The sequence below is a fragment of the Triticum urartu genome, chromosome 5A, assembly GCF_056163025.1.
Source record: "Triticum urartu cultivar PI428250 chromosome 5A, HENAU_Tu73, whole genome shotgun sequence".
Lineage (NCBI taxonomy): Eukaryota > Viridiplantae > Streptophyta > Magnoliopsida > Poales > Poaceae > Triticum > Triticum urartu.
In genome coordinates this window covers 312,305,016-312,321,983 of record NC_141877.1, presented here as the reverse complement: position 1 = coordinate 312,321,983, position 16,968 = coordinate 312,305,016, and positions in this window count along the sequence as shown.

Below are 16,968 nucleotides of genomic sequence, written 5' to 3'. Positions count from 1 at the left end.
CGCCATTGAGCAAACCGACTATTTCTTTTTTGAACTGAGCAAACTGACTATTGGCAAACTGCACCCCGCCCGTCGCTGGGTTGGAAAACAGAAACAAGGGGAAGATCTAGTCATAGCACGGAAGCCAAGAAATTTGGTGTCTGATGGGGCTCGTTGATAGAGTAGGAGCATTCCGTACTACTACTCCTACTAGTACGAAGTTTGTACCACAACTAGTACTACCACTATACAACTAGGTACGCGCCCGACACAGCATCGTAGGAACAAAAAACGGGAAGAGCTTGTTTTTGGTGATTTATCTTTTTTCAGTCAACGTAGTATGAATAATATGATGTGGGGGGCACCCATGAAGCTTATGTGGCTTGGTTGCATGGCTATGAAAGGTTAGAGAAAAATAAATAGATAATGTGTTTAGAGTGCACTCCACTAAATAGATATACTTTGGATCCATTGCAACACACGGGCCGACACATCTATACCCCTACTAGCAAGATGCCCATGCGTTGCACGGAACATCAAGATGAATTTATATGAGTAGTTTATCTTGTGAGAGAAAAGGATGAACGAGGGAAGGCCTTATTTGCAAATGTGGAGAGTGGTGTGGGTATTTTTTAGCAAAATTGCCATATTTTCCTTCCTATCCGTCAGATATCAATCGGACGGCCTATATTGCAGGATAGCAGGCACACCATCATCACCAACTCTGTTTTTTATAAGAGTAGAGATACTAGCAAGATACCTGTGCATTGCACGGAACATCAAGATGCATTTTTTTACAAAACACCTGTTGTGATTGACCCATGCAGGAATAATCCCATGTGTAAAAACTAATGATATCTCAAGAATTTTATCGAAAAAATGGTATCTCGAGAATTTCATCGAAAAAATGATATCTTGAGAAAGATGAGAGATAAGGTGAGTAGGAGTGGGGCGTGGTCGTGACTGGTGGTCGGACTGGGCGGAGGCATGGGGATGGACGGCGCCGGCAGCGGCCACCATGCCAGATTGTTCTAGAGACTTCCTTTTTTAATTGCTCGGCAATGAGGTTGTGGGAGATAAGGATGAACGAGGCAAGGCCTTATCTGTAAATGTGGAGAGAGGTGCGGTTTTTTTTGTAAAATTGTCATAGTTTGCTTTCTATCGATCAGATGTAGATCGGACGGTCTATATTACAAGATGGCAGGCACCCCATCATCACCAACTCGGTTTTTTTATAAGAGTAGACATAGTGTGTGAATAACTTTGAAAGTTGGTCGTTGGATGAAGCCAATCCGACGGCACAAAGATGGCAAATCCGAGCACTACTGGCCGTTGGATATCATCTACATTCCACCAGATTCTGTCACATGTAGAATCTAGAAGACTCCATGGCTGAACTTAAGCATAATGCACAAACCTCAAAACACAAGCACTTCTCCTTTGTTCTAGAATCTTCCATATCTTAATTGCTCAAACTTCTTTTTTCAAAATGAATTGTCACTATTTGTTTTTACTTTATGCTTTACAATGCACAATTCCATGAATCTTAAAATATTTTTTTTATATAACTAATTGATTTTGAACTAGAGGAACTATAAGAATTAAACTAACATCTATATCATGCATATATGACTCAAAGCTTACATGCTATAGTGTGTTATTTATTCATAATTTGGTTACCAAATCTCATGCGTGCAATGCACGTGTACCTTACTAGTTGGTAATAGCACTACAAAAAAATACACTTCCGTGATGATACATGTTTGTCACAGTAGGTCGTTTTTTTCATGCATGTACATCCATGACAAATTTATGACAGAATCAAGATAGTCATACCTGTGCTGTCGTAGAAGTGTTCCATGAAATTACCAAAATTATCATCACAGAAGTGTCCACTTCCATGACGATAAATCGCGCGTCACAGAAGTGCTTTCGTCAATGGTGACCGACACGTGGCATCCACCGTAACGGAACGCCGTTAAGCTATCGGGTCGGGTTTTGGATCCGATAACCCGTTAATAGCCCCGACCAATGGGGATTTTCCACGTGTAAAATCGTCATTGGCTAGAGGAAACACGTGTCGGCTCATCGTCGGGACAGATGTCATCCACTCAGTGGACAGAAGGCGCGTATGATATGTCGACACGTGGCACGGCCCAACAAGTTTAAATGGGCCGGCCCAACTAAAGGCCCACAAGATTTTGCGGACCATAATGGGCTGGCCCAGCTAAAGGACCACGAGATTTTGCGGACCATAACGGGCTGGCCCAGCTAAAGGCCCACAAGATTTTGCGGGCCATATGGGCCGGCCCAGGTAAAGGCCCACAAGATTTTTGTGTGCCATAATGGGCCGGCCCAGGTAAAGGCCCAGAAGATTCTTGCAGGTCATAATAGGCCGGCCCAGCTAAAGGCCCACGAGATTTCGCCAACATTAATGGGCCGGCCCAGCTGTAGGCCCACAAGATTTTGAGGGCCCTAGTAGGCCGGCCCATTAACTGGCTGCCATGTTTTGGGCCAAATGCCGGCCCATATTTGATCTGGTCCATTAATGGCCTGCCACGCTCCGGGCCTAATAGTGGCCCATACGAGATCCAGCCCGTTAAAGCCTACCATGTTCTGGGCCAAATTATGGCCCAGATCAGGTCCGGCCCTTTAAGAGGCTTTGGGCTCAATTATGGCCCATATCAGATTCGGCCCGTCAACTGGACACTATGCTTTTGGGCCCACTTGCTAAAGACCCACTTAGCAATTCGGCCTGATATTAGTTTTGGCCTGTTAAGGGCTCATTTAACATTTCGGCCCTATATTAGTTTTGTCCTGTTAAAAGCCCGTCATATAGTTGGGCCTAACTACGGCCCGGTTTGCATCCGGCCTGCTCACAGCCGATATCTGATTGGGCCAAACAAGGACCCAGGCAATTTTGGCCTGTTAAAAGCCCGTAATTTGATTCGCACAATCATGGGTCGGGGTTCATTTCGGGCTGCTGCGTAACTAGTAGGAATTAAGAACAAACCTACTCTATACAATAAAGAAATTACGGCATAGTAACTAAGAATAAACCTACACTACACAATAAAGGATTTAAGGTATATTACATCCACTGGGCATCGAAGTTCACCACCAGTGATCATAAAGTGCAAAGAAGAAGCGGACTACAAAAACTAGGCACCATTGCAGCGTAACAAAATAATACTGAACCGAGACCACTTCCAAGACAGTTCAAGAAAGGTTAACCTTGCGAGGGAACTGTTGCGCAAGCTGCTGAGCAAGGCTGTGAGACCGGCCTAGCATGTCGGTCATAGCTTCCAGGTGTAGCTGTTTAGCGATGAGGTTCTCATTGGTGTTCTCTACAATCTTTTGTTAGAGATAGGACTTCAAGTCGAAGTTGAGTTGCAGAATGCCTTTCTGCTAGAACTTGGGACTAAAGAAGTCAAACTGATTCAGACAATGAATTCTGTGAGCTTGTCTGACTATTAGTCTCAAGTAACTTGAACACTGCATCAAGACAAGACTTTGGGGTTGTCTCGCTATCTTCAAGATGTTTTGCCTTCTTTGCTGCAATATATGTTGGGTTTGTCTCACAGCCTTCAGCGGACTTGTGCATGCCATCAGGCATATCACCCTGAAACAAAGCAGAGAGATGACAGATTTTGCACGTGTATAAACAAAGATGATAACTGTTCTGTCAATTCTATCCAATTTCAAATTAGAAAATAAAGAGTATGTTCAAAATATCAATAGCATAATTTGGCATTGTTCATAATGCGGGGAGCGTCACCACACTACTGGATTACCATGTCAACATAACAAGCATAGATGAAGGGAAAAGAAAATCATTGTATCTATTTTGGATAATGTGCATGGCATGTTGTTCATATCATCAGCCACATTAGTAAGATAAAACAGGAGATGACAAGGTGCAAACATGGGCTGCTTCACCACACGCTGGATTATAGATCCACAAAAACAAGCATACATATATGGAGTATTAAGTAATGTGCATGGTATGAATAAGGAATTTGGTTTTACAAGTAAAACTTAGAACTTACGGTTCTTATGAACATGCATTTTGGTAGAAACATCAAACTAAACAGCAGTAAACGATAGGGAGTATGAGCAAATTAAACAGCAGTTGAGGATAAAGGCTTTAGAAGGACTGACATACATTAACAGTTAACACCGGCTTTATAATGCCCTTCTCCATGGCAAGGGAAGGATAACTCAAGAATTTCAGCACAGAATCTTCTTCATAAGCATTGCCTGTACTCTACATTTTGTAGAGAGTAATTATAGATATGATAATACTAGAAGGGATAGAGGATAATGAAGATAAGATGCAGATTGATGCTACATAATCAACTACCAATCCCTGGAAGTACAAGCGTTATAGGACAAAATGTACTGACAAGAGCAATGGGCTACACTTCTGCACTGGCATTGTCTGTGTATTCTACTTGTTGGTAAGATTAAATATAGATCTGATCTTTTTTAGTAAATGGTGGGCGAGGGAGATAAGATGTAGAATGCTACAAAATGAACCAATCCCTCTTCCCATAATACAAGAGTGTTTTGAACACTGGTGTACTGTACAAAACGTTCTTATATTATGGGACGGAGGGAGTAGCTGTTAATGTAAGTATAGTGATAGACCACGTTCAGTCCTTACAAGAGGACTGCAGAGCTAAACATCTTCAAAAGCATTGGGTTGATTCTAAATTCATGTAAGAGTCCATACGGATCTTATAATGTCCACCAAATGGACGATTACGAGGCTAACATGTGCAGTGATGCTACATAATCAAACAGCTATGAAAGTAAGTATGGTCATACAGGGCAAGAGGTACCCACAAGAGCAATGCAGTGTGTAGTATAGTTGCGAGATTCTGTGGTCCCTTGAGAATGAATGTTCTTCTACTAACAGTTTTCGTACAAGTGAGACATTAAGGCAAATGCAGAAATGTAGTTCAAATTGTGATGTGATATCATAGATAGTACCTTACACTGCAGCCGAGACCAATGTGTAACAAGATTATTCTAGTCACCGTCCGATAAATGTAGCACCGGAGACTTTACAGAAATTTCATTCAGAGGCTTGCCATCGAAGTGCTCTTGCCTCAGGTAGGAACGATACTTCCTCAACGAGTGCTTGAAAAGCGCAACCAACCCTTGCTCGTCATCACAATCCAGTTTGCGCCTCGCCTATTTAAAAGAATGAAATCTTGTGTCTTCTGTCAGCAGAAACATATGCAGTAATGACCATGAATAACATTTGTACATTACTTACGCGTATGTTGCGGAGGAAGACTGGAAATTGTTCTGTGTCTGCGGTATAATGTTTCCATGAAGGAAAGATGCACACAAAGTTCCTGACAACAACATAAGTTTCGTCTTCTAAACTGGGAAGAAATGGAACAGGGGTCCTATTTGCTGCAATTGGGGCTCTCTCTGGTTCGAAAAGGGATTTGGCAACTAGATTTGGTGTACTCTTTGCTGGAATGGGGGTTTTGCATCGTACAGCTGGTGCTATGTCAACTGGCATAATCATAATGTTTGCTGCAGTTGGGGTCTGCTGAGTTGGGGCATTAGAAATGACCAGTGTAGTAGGGCTAGAGTCTGCTAGAGTTGGGGTATTTTGTGGGTCAGGTGATATTGCAACTACACCTAATGGGCTATTTGATTTATCAGGTGCCACTACCTTTTCCAAATACTTTGCTTGTGCTCCTCCACGATCAGCAATCGCCCTCTTCCTTTTGAACGTCTGATACACAAGAACAACATTTGACTGGATAAATATGGTATGATGAAAGATGGAATATGTACTGAAAATGGATAGGCAGGGCGTATTCACATACACGATGTGTAAACTAAGCTCATGGAAGTTCAACAAAGTAGAAGCAGTGCAAAGCATCAGTTGCAAGATATGTGCGAGCAATGTAACCTTGGAAAGTTAGAGCAAGTACCTTGATGGGTGAATAAGATAGGCATCTTCCTTTGACTCCTCCACTAGGGAGCTACATTGACTTAGGTCTCCCTCTAGCTCAGAAACACTGTTAGGATCATATTCTGAGCATGAATATATAGGTGGAGAGTGTTTGCATTCCATTGCATCCAGACTTGATTTTAGTCCCATAATGCCAAGTTTGACAGCCATGGCATTGCTCTGCTTTATTCTTTTCATGCGCGCAAGCTCATAATCATTATGACGCTGTTCAGAATCTGAGATTCATGAAAACATAAAAAGTAGTCAGATTATCTATGGAATGCATTGTGGTTTCAACTCGGAGAGTGTCTCCCTATAAACCCCTGCATATGCAAAGTTCACCTCCCCAACCGTGCTGACCAAACCACACACAGAGATACACACCCGAGCGGCAAACATGCATTTTCGAAACTAATTTAGGAACATTTAGCTGACCAATTAAACAACTCTGTTTTAATAATATCAGGTTCTTATTTGAACAACTAAGCTTGTTTAGCTTGATGGGTGGAGCAGTGTTATTATGACACGAAGCATGTATTCTGATCGTATAGTGATCATAAAAGGGGGAAACTCTAAGCATATATATTTTTAGCAAAAGAGTGTTTCCCCTCTGATTTCTATTAAAGAAACCACCATAGAACCAACATGATCAATTAAACCCTAAGCATGACCAATTAAACCGTATTATGGCTGTGCCATGGCAGATTTGAAGCTGCAAACTGGAGAAATGATATTTAGCATCCATTGTTTGCTTAGAACTAAGAACTAAATTCTAAGAGCTGAAAAGAAAGTAGAGTAACCAAGTTAAGATCTATTTTCTAGTTGAGATCAAAAAGTTGAGGAGATATGAAGTACCACCTCTCTTGCGGCGCCGTGTAGGCATCGGGGGTGCTATGGCTATCGGTGGCGTTGAAGCAGATCTGCGACGGTAGACGGGTGCATCGGGGGATAAGTCCCGTTGCGGTGGAAGAGAAGGTCGTGTGAGCGGCCCCGGCAAAGAGGGCAAGCGAGAGGACGCGATGCAAGGCTATTGGTCCGTCGTCGTGGATGAGAAACGTCCATCTCTAGCAGTGGACGATGCGGTCTTGGTAGGCACTCCGGCATGGTGGAGGACGGTGGCGATGGATGTGGTGGAGGACGACGGCGATGGATGGGGTGGCGGACGGAGGCTGGTGTGGGAATGGGGTGTTCTAGCGCGGACGGTGTATGAATGGGAAAATGTAGGGAGAGGTACGAGGAACCATGTTTTTGGGACGCGCCTATCTGAAATATGGGAAAGTTACAAACTTATCCCGCGTTTCAAATTTGGACGTCTCGTCGGTTGGGGATAGGACGGTAATCTCGCATCACCCAAATATTTGCCGGTAACTATTTTGGGCGAGGAGAGGGTGTTTTGCCGCTCATGGTTGGCGCCCACGGTGTATGAACGAGGCTGACAGGTAGGGCGGTTGTGTCACGTCTGATGGAAGTTACACATCTGCCCCTATTTAAAATATTAGCCTACATCGATTTCGGGCGAGGAGAGGGTGTTTTGCCGCCCACGGTTGGCGCCCACGGTGTATGAACGGGGCTGACAGGTAGGGCGGTTGTGTCACGTCTGATGGAAGTTACACATCTGCCCCTATTTAAAATATTAGCCTACATCTATTTCGGACGAGGAGAGGGTGTTTTGCCGCCCACCGTGTATGAATGGGGAATGGAGGGAGAAACAGAGGTCTTTCGGACGAGCTTGAATCAAATGAGTTTTGCCGCCCATGTTTGACGCCCACCGTGTCGGAATGGGCTTAGAGGCGGTCGTGTCACGTCTAATTGAAGTTACTAACCTACCCCTACTTAGAGCAGTGGAAATCGGGCTGATGGATTGTCCGTGTAATGGGTAGACAGTAATTTCCATCTCCCAAACACTTGGCTTCGGGCAGCCGATGTGGGAGTGAACATTTGCTGTTTCTTTCGAATTTTGGGACAATAAGCATCCACGTTTACCCTGGCAACTAAATTTGAATCCATTTTGTATTCCTATATGAATCTTTATAAATCATTCTATGTGTTTTATATATATCTTCAAAAAGACGACAAAGATGTATTCCACTGTCATATATGAATATGGTTTACAAATGCCGATACTCAAATTCAGAAACTAGAATCCAGTTTAAGGTGAATTCGAATATTTGGAACACTTCATGTCCAACTCAAATGTCACACGCAGCATAATGTGTACTCCCATTTAGATATGTACACGAGTGATGTATCAAGATTCAAATACCGAGTCAATCAATCAAGAATGTATGGAACTAACAGACATATAAACACTTATAGAGTATATGGATCAATAATATCAACTAACATACATAAGCTAGGCTGTTGTACTTTTTTTTGGCTACAACAACATCCTTTTTTTAGCCAGCATCTTGGCCCTTTCCGATGCGTGCCACTTATGGTCCATCTATACTACTATTGCTGAATGCACATTCAGCCTGATTGGCATATTTGTAGGTCTGGCACAACAATCCAAATGAAATGTCTCCGAGTCTTATCAATTAATACAGACTTGTGCTCAAATAAAATTACAAACAAAAAAACAATTATTACATGATCCCTCAAACAAATGGTTTGATTGATTACATGAACAGAAAACACAAAGGTTATTCAACTATGGAAAGAACATTTCACCTATGATATACCAAGTAGGAATTTAATTTCCTTTTTTCCTTTAGGACCTTAACAATCTGGTCAGTCTCAGCTTGCTTCATTTTGAAATCCACCAAATGTTTAATGGTTGTCTTGACTACTGCTTGTGATTGTGCTGTTTGCTTCCTCAACATGTCAACTTCATCTCTAAGTGCAGAAGCAGAATCTCTTTCTACCACTAGTTTAGCCTCTAGAGCATCAGCAGTTGGCAATTCATAATGCACGATTGGGCCGGTTCCACTGCTGTGGGATGATGCAACGTCCATGGGGACCTCGCTCTTTGATCTTGGGCTAACCTGTTTTGCCATTAAAGTTCAGATTGGATTCAGAAAAGTTGAAGTTAGCAAAACATCTCAACTGGGATTTATAACAGCAAACCAGTTAAACAAACAAGGAATTAAAGAGTTTCATTTGGATGCTGAAAATTAGTTATTAACATCATTGTAACCCGCTGTTGCAGCAGCAAAGCAGTTAAACAAACAAGTAGATATTTAAGTTAAGGCAAACAGATAATTCTTAACAGTAAGTATCAAACACATAGATAGGCGCAGTCTACAATATGATTAATAGGCTGTGCCATTATGTAATCAGTAGCAAACTAAATTAAGCCAAGCAAGGTAATTGAACAATTTTGCAAAAAGTGGCTAACTAAAATTCCGAGAAGCAGGTAACTGAACTTACGCTAGTTCTTTGTACAGGCACACTGCAACTTCTTTTTTGCTTACAAGGTTGTATGAAGGAGTCCATGGCATCAATTGCTTGGATACGCAGTCCCAATACTTCTTTCTTCCCACACTGCATGGGTAAGTCGAATGGTTAATCTGGTAAGATGGTGCATCCTTGATATGTTATATGAGGACGTGTAGTCAGACTAGTTGTAGCCAAACACATCACACTAGCTTTTACTGTATATTTCATGCGATTACTTTTGGCATATCGAGATATAAGCAATCTACAAATAGGATGAAAAGACTGGCATCCTTCACATTATTGGCGAACTCAATTCATAGAAACAAGCAATTCAACCATCTTGTGGGTAAATCAAAAGCGCTTGTCGGCGTCAAAACCGGCGGATCTCGGGTAGGGGGTCCCGAACTGTGCGTCTAGGCCGGATGGTAACAGGAGGCGAGGGACACGAAGTTTTACCCAGGTTTGGGCCCTCTCGATGGAGGTAAAACCCTACGTCCTGCTTGATTAATATTGATGATATGGGTAGTACAAGAGTAGATCTACCACGAGATCGAAGAGGCTAAACCCTAGAAGCTAGCCTATGGTATGATTATTGTTGTCTATGTTATCCTATGGACTAAAACCCTCCGGTTTATATAGACATCGGATAGGGTTAGGGTTACATAGAGTCGGTTACAATGGTAGGAGATCTACATATCCGTATCGCCAAGCTTGCCTTCCACGCCAAGGAAAGTCCCTTCCAGACACGGGACGGAGTCTTCAATCTTGTATCTTCACAGTCCAACACTCTGGCAAAGGTTATAGTCCGGCTGTCCGGACACCCCCTAATCCAGGACTCCCTCAGTAGCCCTCGAACCAGGCTTCAATGACGATGAGTCCGGCGCGCAGATTGTCTTCGGCATTGCAAGGCGGGTTCTCCTCCAAATTCGGTGTACCTGTTTGAATAAAGTCCGTTTTCTTGTAGATGATGCGCTCCTTGGCTTCTACGCCCAATAATGGTTGCTCCCCACGTGTCAAACGAATATGAAAAGTCTGAGTGTTTTTACATTCACACCCCTAGCCGCATAAATGAGCTGCCCTATTTAAGGGGACGAGGATTTAGATCCAATCCACACCCTCTCCCCTCCGGGAGTGTTCATCAGAGCGCATCCGACAAAGGTCCATTCCACCATGGCCAGCCGTCGCAACTCCTCCCCTCGCCCTTCCAGCCCTAAGCCTGGATATTGGGAGAGATGTTCCATCCCGCATAGCGAGCTAGTGACACTCCAGACCAAGGGATTTCTCCCCCGGCCTATATGGTCCCGGTTCGAGCCGGTCTTGCCGTCTACAATGGCGGGGAGCAAGCAGAGCATGCCCCTAATCCCTCGAAAGGAGAGCGGGTGTGCCTCGTCCCTTACTTAATAAGGGGGCTCGGATTTCCAATCCATCCATTTCTCCAGGGGTTGCTGGAGTTCTACGGCCTCCAGCTACATAATCTCACGCCAGCCTCAGTACTGCATATCGTGGGCTTTGTAGCCCTCTGCGAGTTGTTCTTGGGTGTCGAAGCTCATTTCAGACTTTGGAAGGAGCTATTTTGCCTCGTGCCCCGTTCCAAGAAGGGGTCAATGTATCAAGTGCGCGGAGCCGAAGTGTGGCGCATCGCCGGGACCGGATATCTGTCCGAAACCCCAAAGAAGGCGTCCGAAGACTGGCCCTCGGAGTGGTTTTATATAGAAGACGTCCCGCTGTCGGATCCTGTCCAGATCGGCCTCCCTGAATTCAACAGTGCTCCCTTAAAGAAGTGCCTAAGCTGGCGCCCACGGAGCTCTCAAAGGGGAGGTGACAGGGACATCATTTACCTGATGGGCCGAATAAGATTGTTAGCCCATTCCGAACTAACCATGATCGGGGTTATGGCCGAATGCATTATGCGGGGGGTGCAGCCGCTTCAGTATAGAAGCCACCCCATGTGGGACTTCAACGGGGAGGACGACGCCACCCGCTACGGCCGTAAGGGGCCAGATTCAGCTGCCCCTCTACTAAAGATCTTGTCCACTTTGTATAAGGGAGAAGAGGAGGAATTTCTCCGCGTCAACCCTCAGGGTGGATTCTCCATGCACAATCCCCCAAGCTGGGTAAGCGGCCGTATTTACTTGTCCATCCATTTTGTATTCCCATTGTTAAATATTTAGTCTGACGACTTCAAGGCAGGAACTGTGCTGGGCTATTAAGGAAATAAGCAGCCCTCCTCCACAACCCGAGGACCCAGGACGGTCCCTTGACCCGGCCTCCCAAGAGGATCCGGACATATCTGTGGAGCTGATTGATGGAGTGTTCCATCAATTGAGCAAGGACAACGCCTTGGTGGCCATTACGGCCGATTGCCCAGGGCTAATCCTGACCCCACAGGTACCTGAGATCAAAGTCCCAATACCCCGAATAGGTGTCCGCCCACTCGTGTTCAGTTTCCTGATTGCAACCGAACTTTGCAGGGGAGGTATTTAAGGCGGAAGGCCGAACCTGCGACGACAAGCCAATGAGGGGTCGTAGGGCCCCGCGGGTAGAAAAGAAGTGCAGTCCGGACCGAGGCGTCAGCGCAAAGGTATGGCGCGCCCCCTTATCCCAGGTGTTATACCTTAGAGGCATATTGACACTCGCGCTCTTTTTAGGACAAAGAGACCTCGCCGGACTACATCCGGGGAGGCTGACAATCGCGCCTCCACCAGCCAGGCTCCAAATCCTGGTCAGGAGGCGGAGGCGAACGCAAGGCGCGCGCCAGACGCTCCTCCGATGGAGGATGTGGACGGGTTGTCTGCCACCAACTCTGAGGTGGAGAGTGCCATGAACCACAGGCGTCGCCGGACAGTTCTTCGTGACACTTGTTTCTCCCAAGGGGCGTTAGATGCCTTCAACTCGGGAGATGCGTATCTCCGTGCCGCTCAAAATGGTCTAGCCAGAGCCACGGAGCAGTATGTAAAAGACATACGGGTAAGAAAAATTCTGGTAATTATATGTATATACCAGTAGCCCCCAAGACTTGAAACAGTTAGAATAACTGATTTAAGGATCATTTGTGAGGCAGGTTCTTACGGATAAGAATTCCCTACTGTCCAAGGAGCTGGAAGAGTGCAAAGCCCAACTTGAGTCCGCACTGGCCGCGGCAGGGGAGCCCAAGGAGACCCCCTCTGGTAATATACACTTCGAAAGATAAGTATTTTGCGAAGCACGGCTTTGGTGCGAATCTGACAAATGAAATTGCAGATGGCGCCAGATTGAATCCGGAAAGGCAACACCTCCTACGCCAACTAAAGGCTGGTGAGAAGGTGCTGACAAAGGTGAGGCGGGAGAAGAACGATCTCCAAGATGCCAACACCAAGCTGGGCGTCGAGCTGAAAGATGTTCGTGCCCAGCTGTCAGACTCCGTGAAGGAGAATCAGCGGCTTCGGCGCTGCATATTTAGTAAGTGCTTGAACGAACCTTTTGAAAGAAAGTTTGGCGGGGAAGTCGACTAACAGAGCAATGTCTGTAGGTGTGCTAACAGGTCGCCCTGTAGAGGAGATGCCCGGTTCTACAGGTCGCAACTGCTCGATCGAGTTCGGCAGGCGATGCAAGGTGTCGCCCAGGCCCTGTGGCCATCTGTCTCCATGCCCGAAGGTCTTGGAGAGCTTGCGGAGAAGCTAAAGGGAGCACGACGGCGCTTCCGATTGTGGAATATATCAGCCTGCCGTCAAGGTGCTAGGGAGGCCTGGGCCATGGTGAAGACGCGGTACGCAAAGGCTGACCCCAACCACCTGGCCGAGGTCGGTCCTGTAGGGCCTGATGGGAAGGAGATCCCTGTAAGCTTAGTATACGGCCAAGTAGAGTTGGCCGCAAAGTATTCCCAGCAGGATTGTAAATTAGACAGCCTGTTAGATGGTATTGAAGAAGAATACAACCAGTCAAAATGACTATGTAATTTAATTGACATTTATAATGCCTTCTAGCCGGATTGTAGATCATTTGTCATGGCCGACCTTTTCGCTTCAGCCTCGGGACCTGACGGTCCGGAGTGTGTCCGAATTCCCATGCGGTTATATAGGAACCGGGGAATGCATGGAGACCAGGCGGAGGGGTCATTAGGGCGTGAACAGACAAGTGCCCGACTAGGTATGTTATATTACATGGTTAGTAAGAAACATCTTCCAGGGAGAATAGTTCCGTTAGGGGTTCCTTTCCCTGGGAGGCATGCCCTAAGGTGCATGTCCATGCTGTGAAAAGAAATGCAGGAAAAACATCTGGGGGCGTATAGATAAAAATAAAAAAGATCATCTTTAGTTCACCGACCGAATATTCCCTTAAGAACGCTAGCTTTTGGCTTCACCCAGTCTGAGGTACACATCCGGCTGACCCGGCAGTAACAATCATAGAGGTGCTCCCTTTACCACCTAGCCGAACAATCGGGAACGTAGGGGTAAGCACAGGAGCCAGGCAACCCAGCTTGGCCAAAACTTAAGTCATATCGATGCATATAATGGTGAATAAAAGGTACATGCGGAAGTGTGACACATGTGTTGGGCATGAAGCCCGCATGAATAAGCTTCTGTTTAAAGAAGCCCCCAGGTTTAATGAGCGCGGATAGCGCATCACTTTATGAGCCTTTACAGGCTATAAAAGAGAGAGAGAGAGAGAGGAAGAGAAATGTAAGACAGAAAATATATTAAAAAATGGAAATAGGAAGGAGACGAACACAGAGTCCGGTGCTAGGCATAGAATCTTCAGAGACGTGCTGCTTTCCATGGGTTTGGCTAGAGTCGGTTATCCGATGCATCCCGCAGGCGGTACCCTCCACCAGTCAGGACTTGGTCAATTATGAAGGGACCCTCCCACTTGGGCTTGAGTTTGTCCTTTTTCTTGTCCGGTAGTCATAGAACTAATTCGCCAACGTTGTAATTTTTGGCCCGTACTTCTCTGCTTTGGTATCTTCGAGCCTGCTGTTGATAGAATGCGGAACGGGCTTTTGCCACGTCACGCTCCTCCTCCAATGCGTCCAAGCTGTCCTGCCGATCGAGTTCGACTTCTCTTTCTTCGTACATGCGCACTCGAGGTGAGTCATGAATTATGTCGCAAGGCAAAACTGCCTCTGCGCCGTACACCATAAAGAATGGTGTGTATCCGGTGGTGCGATTCGGCGTGGTCCGCAGCCCCCAGAGTACGGAGTCGAGCTCCTCTACCCACTGCGTGTTAGATTCCTTGAGGGACCGCACTAATCTGGGTTTGATGCCGCTCAAGATAAGACCATTTGCACATTCGACCTGGCCGTTAGTTTGTGGGTGATAGACGGAAGCATAATCAAGCTTGATGCCCATGTTTTTACACCAGAGTTTTACCTCGTCGGCCGTGAAGTTCGTGCCATTATCAGTGATGATGCTGTGGGGGACGCCGTAATGGTGTACAACCCTGGATATAAAGTCTATCACCGGTCCGGATTCGGCTGTCTTAACAGGCTTGGCTTCTATCCATTTGGTGAACTTATCCACCATGACTAGTAAGCATTTTTTCTTGTGGGTTCTGCTTTTAAGGGGTCCAACCATGTCAAGCCCCCAGACCGTGAAGGGCCAAGTAATGGGGATAGTTTGGAGGGCGGTGGGTGGCATATGGCTTTGGTTTGCAAAGAGCTGGCAACCGGTGCATCGTTGGACTAAGTCCTGAGCGTCTGCCCGGGCCGTTGGCCAATAAAAGCCTGTACGGAAGGCCTTGCTTACAAGGGACCGGGCTGCAGCGTGATGACCGCCGAGTCCGGCATGAATTTCAGCCAGGAGGTTCCGCCCCTCCTCTTCGGAGATGCACCATTGAAGGACTCCGGTAGTGCTTTTCTTATAAAGCTCTCCCTCGTGGACTCTGTAGGCTTTAGATCGCCGCACTATGCAGCGTGCCTCAGTTTGGTCCTCGGGGAGTTCCTGCCTAGTAAGGTAGGCGAGGAATGGTTCTGTCCATGGGGCGATGAAGGCCATTATTACGTGGGCTGAAGGTGTTATTTCATTGGTAGAGCCTCCGATTGTGTCAGAATGTTCGGTGTCGGGCAGTGCGGTTGGGTCCGAGCTGTTATTGTTCGGCTCCCCTTCCCATACTACGGATGGCTTGAACAGCCTTTCCGAGAAGATGTTGGGGGGGACTACATCGCGCTTTGCCAGGACATCTGCTGCCTGATTATTTTTCCGGGCTATATGGTGAAATTCAAGCCCCTCGAACCGAGCTGACATTTTTAGGATGGTGTTGCGGTAAGCTACCATTTTTGGATCCTTGGCATCGAAGTCTCCATTTATTTGGGATATTGCGAGGTTCGAGTCCCCGCGCACCTCTAGGTGTTGGATGCCCATGGATACTACCATCCGGAGACCATGTAAAAGGGCCTCATATTCGGCTGCATTGTTGGAGTCCGTGTACATAATCTGTAGTGCGTATTGAACTGTGTCTCCTGTGGGGGACGTCAAAACGACGCCAACCCCCAGTCCGGCCAATATCTTGGAGCCGTAGAAATGCATGATCCAATTTGAATATGTGTCGTACTCTTTAGGGAGTTCGTCCTCCGTCCACTCTGCGACGAAGTCGGCCAAGACTTGCGACTTGATGGCTCGTCGTGGCTTATAAGTTATGTCGAACGGGAGGAGCTCAATGGCCCATTTTTCAATCTGGCCCATTGCGTCACGGTTGTTTATAATATCGTTAAGTGGTACTTCTGAGGCTACTGTTATTGAACACTCTTGAAAGTAGTGTCGTAGCTTCCGGGATGCCATAAATACCGCGTACGCAATCTTTTGATAATGCGGGTACCGTGATTTGTAGGGAGTGAGGACAGTGGACACATAATATACCGGCTTTTGAAGGAGGAATTTGTGTCCGTCCGCTTCTCGTTCGACGATGAGCACTGCGCTTACAACTGATGTGTTGCTGCAATGTATAACAGCATTGGTTCGCCAATGTTTGGCGCGGCCAGGACTAGGTTTGTTGCCAGTATGGCTTTTATTTCGTCGAGTCCGGCCATGGCTGCATCCGTCCATTTGAAGTGTTCGATGCGCCGAAGGAGGCGGTAAAGGGGTAGGGCCTTTTCTCCCAAGCTGGAGATAAAGCGGCTTAGAGCCGCCACGCATCCGGTTAACTTTTGTATTTGTTTGAGGTCCTTTGGGATATCCAGTTGTGACAAAGCTCGGATCTTTGCTGGATTTGCTTCAATTCCTCTACCGGATACAATGAAGCCCAAGAGCTTTCCGGCTGGAACGCCGAAAACGCATTTTTCCGAGTTGATCTTGATATCGTATGTTCGGAGGTTATCAAATGTGAGCCTGAAGTCGTCTACTAGAGATTCAACATGTCTTGTTTTGAGGACCACATCATCTACATATGCCTCCACTGTTTTGCCGATCTGGCTTGCCAGACACGTCTGAATCATGCGCTGATATGTTGCGCCGGCGTTTTTGAGCCCAAAGGGCATCGTGTTGAAGCAGAATGGCCCGTATGGTGTGATAAATGCCGTTGCGGCTTGGTCTGATTCTGCCATCTTGATTTGATGGTAGCAGAATATGCGTCGAGGAAACACAACGAATCGTGTCCTCCGGTAGCATTGATGATTTGATTGATGCGGGGGAGGGGAAGGGATATTTTGGGCAAGCCTTGTT